The 6,904-nt window shown below is 35.6% G+C and overlaps 1 non-coding gene across 1 annotated transcript; it reads right to left on the minus strand.

Annotated features, from left to right (window-relative positions):
* Positions 1-6,237: 6,237 nt before the first annotated feature.
* On the minus strand, positions 6,238-6,344 carry LOC126010516 (U6 spliceosomal RNA). The gene has a single exon (XR_007496541.1). It is a non-coding gene; the product is annotated as a U6 spliceosomal RNA (small nuclear RNA).
* Positions 6,345-6,904: the final 560 nt, after the last annotated feature.

Consider the following 6,904-nt stretch of genomic DNA (forward strand, 5'->3'; position numbering starts at 1 on the left):
AAACATGCAAAATTTTATTTATATACTTAAATTTTATTTATTTAGTAGAAAATTGTTAATTATTAATTTCACTTACAGAGAAATTATAAAAAACATATTCAAATATTTGTACCAAAAATTTGATCTTAAAATTGATTCCTACATTTTACAAAGGTATTTTAACTCTATCATTTTTTTTAAATTTTTTTATTTAAACAACTTTATTACATACATGATTGTGTTTGGGTTTCAGTCATGTAAAGAACACCACCCATCACCAGTGCAACATTCCCATCACCAATGTCCCAAATCTCCCTCCTCCCCACCCAACCCCGCCTGTACTCAAGACAAGCTTTCTATTTCCCTTGTACATTCTCATTATTAGGATAGTTCAAAAAGTAGTTATTTCTCTAACTAAACTCATTCCTGTTTGTGGTGAGCTTCATGAGGTGAGCTGTAATTTCCAGCTCTTTTCTCTTTTGTGTCTAAAAGTTATTATTTCAAGAATGTCTTTCATTTCTCTTAAAACCCATAGATGAGTGAGACCATTCTGCATCATTCTCTCTCTCTCTGACTTATTTCACTCAGCATAATAGATTCCATGTACATCCATGTATAGGAAAATTTCATGATTTCATCTCTCCTGACAGCTGCATAATATTCCATTGTGTATATGTGCCACAGTTTCTTTAGCCATTCATCTGGTGAAAGGTATCTTGGCTGTTTCCAGAGTCTTGCTATGGTAAATAGTGTTGCAATGAATATAGGTGTAAGGAAGGGATTTTTGTATTGTATTTTTGTGTTCCTAGGGTATATTCCTAGGAGTGGTATAGCTAGGTCATATGGGAGCTTGATTTCCAGTTTTTGGAGGAATCTCCATATAAACTTTTTCTGAAGTATACTTATTTTGATTCCTACTATATAGATGTTTAAACAATATACTATATATGCTTGCAGCTTTGAATGTGTACAATTTGAATGAAGCAAATTATATGAAATATAGAGATATTTTGTAACATTTTTGAATAAAAGTTATTTGCCTTGTTCATCTATATAAAATGTACTACTTTAAAAAGTGTTAGACTCTGATATTTTATTTATTCAATTTGAGAACAAGATTTGTGATTTAGATCTAGCTGGGATGAGTGTTAGTAGTAGAAAACCTATCAACTGTGCAGGAGAAAGGACAATTCTAACTTTGTTTTACATATTTTAAGTTCAAAACTCTTGAATAATGTAGAAATAATTTAAGAATCACTTACATTTAGATAACTGATCTGATATCAACAACCTAGTTTTCTATCCTGGTTTACATCCTTAAAAATACATGTTTAATAGTTACAATAAATAAAAAACCCAAATTATTCTTAAGCCATAAATAAATTAATTTTTCCCAACTTCCAATAAGTTGTTCTAATAAATATTAAAACAGAGAGGAGTTCTATAACTTTTTTTTAGTAACTATGGGACTTTTAGTAATTATTAAAATAAAGTCACAAAAGGTACTAATTATATTCTGGCTAGTTGACTAGGCACGTTTCATTGTGTTCTGAATGCTATATTTCCTTTATCACAAAGTGAGAAAAAAGACAGCAAGCCCATTCAAATGTTCAGATGAACTCAAATAGAGGACAAACAGCTTACAACTGGAAACAGGAGATTGTAGCTCTGGTAGATAGCTTTGAATAACTATATTTAACCAATTAATTTAGGTACAATGATTTTTACAAAGGTTTACTTATACATTAAAAAGAAAATAATAACCATTTGTCCTTACCTTACAGACAGTTTTACTTAATAACTAATTCAGTCTGCTGAAATTTCCCCTTTAAAAGGAGGGAATGTGTTCACTGAACAGAAGGGAAAAGGAGCGTTGTCTGTGTCCACATTTGCTTTGACATTATTATTTCATTTAAATAATACAGAACATATGCACTTTTATATTCTGCATAAATAGTTTACAGGAAATTACTTGGAGATAAAAGTGGTTGAGCTAAAACTAAATTCAAAACTATCTCAAGAAACAAAAATTAAAGATTATACACTTGAATTTTTCTATCTTGTTGCAACAATTAAAATATTCACATTTGTCATAAGAATAAAATGGGGTTTTTTTGGTTGGGAGTGTTGGGCCAATCAAAAGCCTAACGAGAGAGGGCCAGAAGCAGGGTTTAATTAAGTGAGAAGCAAAGCAAGGAGGCAAGGGGCCTTATGACTAGCCCCTCGGGCTGAGAAAGAGAGAAAGGCCAAGGTTAGTGCAAGAGCATGATGTTGGCCAGAGAAATGGCCCAAGAAAGACAAATAGTACAGAAGCAAAAAGCATCAAGAGCAGGAAGCCAGGTAGGCAGTTTCTCTGACAACCTGGCAGGGGCCCCCAGTGCTGCTCCAACCTTATATACCCCAGTCTCATTTGCCCTCCTGCTGTAGTTACAGGGGACCACTCATAATTAATAATATCTTCCTTAAAGGAACAGGAGCAGGCTCATGGCCGAATAGGGCCTCAAGGCTTAGTTTCTTCTTTTAAAAAAATTCTAGGGCTAAAAAAATAAAAAATAAATAAATAAATAAAAAGTCTTAGGGCTGTTTTCCTATAGGGGACAAGGACAACGATCAACAGAACTCGAGTCAAACTATTTTTTTCTTTTTTTTGTGGAGGCCACACCCAGTGACACTCAGGGGTTACTCCTAGCTGTGCGCTCGGAAATCGCTCCTGGCTTGGATGACCGTATGGGACTTTGGGGAGTGAACCAGGTTCTTATTACATCCCTGTATGCAAGGCAAACGTCCTACCTCTGTGCTCAGGCCCTCAAGAGTCAAACTTTACTCTGTACTCAAGGACCATTCCAAACTCTTCTGGTGACCATTTGCAGTGTTGGGAATCAAACCACTATTAGGGCTACCGAGGCAGGAAAGGCTAAGTATAAAGCAAACCTTAATATTGCTCTGCCAGTGGTCGGCAACCTGCGGCTCGAGAGCCACATGTGGCTCTTTACACTTTTAATTTGGCTCTTCTGTGTGCCTGGCTGCCGCTCCCAAATCAGGACTCTGTTCCTAGCCTCTGTCAGTGCGCGTGGTTCTTAAAATAAATTCCAATCGTGGGTTTTGGTGAGATTTGGCTCAGTTAAAAAAAAAAGGTTGCCGACCACTAGACCTAAGGAGAATTAATAGTGTTTTTTTTTAAGGAGTAGTGTTTTGGAGACATATTTGGCAATGCAGGACTAGTTTCTGTCACTGTGCTCAGTAATCACTCCTGGCCTTGCCCAGAAGACCATACGCTATTTTGGGGATCTAATTCGATTTGGCCACACGCATGCAAATGTCGTATCCCCTACACTAATTTTCTAGCCCAATATTATTGTATAAAAAATTATTTGCACATAACCTATCTGAAAAAGACAATATAAAAATCTCATTAAACTTAACTAGAAAATGAACAACAAAATAAAAAAAATGAGATTTGGATAGGGACTGGGTGGTAGAACTGTTGGACAGACTCTTCATCAAAGAAACTATATAGATGGTCAATAGACACATGATACAATTTTATCCTTTCCTAGAAAATGCAAATAAAAATGAAAGTGGAACATCATCTTAACACTAAAATAAGATTGATATCAAAAAGGTTAGGAACAACTATTGACTCATTTGTGGAGAAATAGAAACCCATATACATTGTTGATAGACTGTAAATTGGTCATGTTATATGGAAAACATTATGGTGAATTCTTAAGGTGTAAAACAATAATCTAATATACAATACAACAATTCTACTCCTTTCTATGCAATGAAAACAAGCAAACACACAAAAAAGCAAAATTAAAGGGATATACACACACCTATGTTCATTACAGCATTATTTTAATAGTGTGTGGAGAAAAGCCATGTGAAAAACAAGTGACCAATGCTAAATAAGGTAGGGAATTCTACTTGACACAATGATAATGTTTTCTATTTATTTTTATTTATTATTTACTTATCTGGTTTTCAGTTCATTCCCAGCTGTGATCAGGGATTACTCCTAGCTCTGCACTCAGAAATCTCTCCTGGCAGGGTAGAGGGACCATATGGGATGCCAAATTCTAACCATCATTGGTCCTGGGTTGGCTACATACAAGGCAAACACCCTACTACTGTGCTATCTCTCTGGCCCAATAATGTTTTCATTTAAAGAAATTATTATTACACCATGATTTACCAAGTTGTTTATTATGAAATTTTCCCACACATTAAATGTTCAACACCAATTCCAACACTAGTGTGACCTTTATTCCCTCCTTTGATTTAAGCAATCATGCTTACAAAGTTGTTTAAGATTAAACTTAAGTAGTAAAATGTACACAACCCATTAATAGTGCACATTTCTCACCACCAATGTCCCAGTTTCCCTCCTTTTCTCCCCACCAGCCTCCCCTCCCTCTGTCTCTCCTCTTTGTTTTTCACTGTCTCTCTCTACCCCCTTTTAGACACTGTGCTTTGCACTATTGTCAATTAATATGCACGCATATGACTTTATCTCTGTTCAGCACCTAGTTCTTGTCTAGCATCATCAATTCAATTTATAATTATCTTAGTTATACCTTCTCTACCCTAACTGCACTGCTCCACTACTTGTGGCTACCTTCTTACAATAGACTAGTTCTCCTGGCCCACATTTCTATTGTCTCGGGATATTATTAGCATACTATCTTCTTTTTTTTCTTTTACCCCACAGATGAGTGAGATTATTCTATGTATATCCTTCTCCCTCATACTCATTTTACTCAACATAATAATTTTCATTTCTGTCCATGTTTAAGCAAATTTCATGACTTCAATTTTCCTAACAGCTGTGCAATATTCCATTGTGTAGATGTACCACTGTGTCTTGATCCACTCATCTGTTTTTAGGCACTTGCGTTGTTTCCAGATTTTGGTATAGTGTAACCTTTTTATTTCACCAGCATCTCCAATCACTCACCCAACACCTTGCAGGTACAAACTAATTTACTTCATATTGTTTGTTAAAACACAAAAGCAAATGGAATTATCAAAACTTATGGCAACAAGAGTCAATTTGAAAAATTATTGTATCTTCATGGTGCTTAAATAAAGATATTTTAAAATAAGAAAAATTGCTGTATCTCCCCATGGTGTTGCTAAAATCCAAGGTTTAACTGGGCTTTTGTTGATGCTAGTTGAACCTTCTGTTGTTTAGTCTCACTCAACTTAAAAGCAATTTTCACATTAATTTTCCTGTGATACCACTGGGATGACACTGTTATATAATCTTGAGGTGCAGGATTTATTGATCAAAAACAAATTTGGTCAATTGACAGTTTAATAAGGTTTAATTGTAGAGCTAAGTCATCTGTCAGAAGGTGTAGGTGTGGTTCTGGGCTGCTCTAGGTCATGCAGAAAGGGGACCCTGCCCTCCACCTATTCTGAGAATTCCATAGAGGTATTAATTATCTCAGTTAAGGTCACCTGGAAAATATAAAAGGGCCTTGTTTTCTTTTGGAATTTTGTAGAATAGTCTCAGCTGGCAGATGAACTCTAGAAGGCAAGTGTCAATGGAGGCTGCTGAGTTTTCTGGTGGCAGTGTGGGTAGATGGCTTGGAAAAATCCCATTTTGAAAATAGTCTAGAGTTTTCAGCCTTATGGTCTGAACCTACCTGAAAAGGTTTAGCTCCTTATAATATTTTGAAAAATTATTCTCATCATAATAACAATGTGGATGAAACTGAACTAGAGTCAAGCTAAGGGGAATATGCCAGAGCAGAAAGGTAGCTATCTGATGGCCTCTTTTCTAGGTGTAATGGAGGTGAAGGTTCTAAGTGTAAACAAATTAATAAATTTAAACTGCAGCACTGTGGTTATCAGAAGAGGTGGAGAGTATAAAAGTAGGCATAAATCTATGGAGTTGTGGAGCAAGCGGTAAGGCGTCTGCCTTGCACGCGCTATCCTAGGACAGACTGCAGTTTGATTCCCCCAGAGTCCCATTTGGTTCCCCAAGCCAGGAGTGATTTCTGAGTACATAGCCAGGAGTAACTCCTGAGTGTCACCAATGTGGCCCCCCAAAAAATTAAAAAAAGGGGGTATAAATCTAATGAATCTTGGAAGTTATATTGTTATTTTGGTGGTGGTTTTAGTATGCATAACACAATAAGAACAAAGCACAAAGTACAAAGCACAAAGTACAAACATGTACTTTGAAGATCATGAATCAGTACCCTTAAAATACATGTAGCTTTCTTTTTTTTTTTTTTTTTGTAATAAATAAAAAGTATGGAACGCTTCATGAATTCGCATGTCATCCTTGCGCAGGGGCCATGCTAATTTTCTCTGTATCGTTCCAATTTTAGTATATGTGCTGCCGAAGCGAGCACAAATATAGCTTTCTTAACTATTATAATAGTCTAAATAATTTGCTGGCTGTTTTGGGGCCACAAGCAGCTGGACTCACACCTGACTCATGATTCACTCCTAACAAAGGTTGGGTTACCATTTTGGGTGCAGGAGATTGAAACTGGGTCATCTTCATGCAAGGCAAACCTACTCCTTGTACTATGGCTCTGTCTCTAATCAAATTAATTTTATTACAATTAATTTAAAATATTCTTATTCTTAAGATTTTGACCATGCGATATTTTATTTATTTTCCTTTTTATTGTTCTTAACTAAGGCAATATGTAGCAATGCTGTGGGAGTGGAGAATGTCATGCTGAAAAACCAAGCCAGAGCCAAACTGGGCCTAGATGAGCTTTTATCAATTGAACTATCTCCTTTGTCATTTTTTTCTGAATCAAAGGTGTTCTCTGTGTTTAAAAACATATTCATGAGTATTAATTTTATAAATCACTGATTTTATTGATTAAGAAATTATTTTTGCTAGCTGTTAGTACTGTGTAGTTTCAATTTGGCAGTGCTTGAATAATACCAGGTATCA

The sequence above is a fragment of the Suncus etruscus genome, chromosome 5 (assembly GCF_024139225.1).
Source record: "Suncus etruscus isolate mSunEtr1 chromosome 5, mSunEtr1.pri.cur, whole genome shotgun sequence".
In the NCBI taxonomy this organism is placed as follows: Eukaryota; Metazoa; Chordata; class Mammalia; order Eulipotyphla; family Soricidae; genus Suncus; species Suncus etruscus.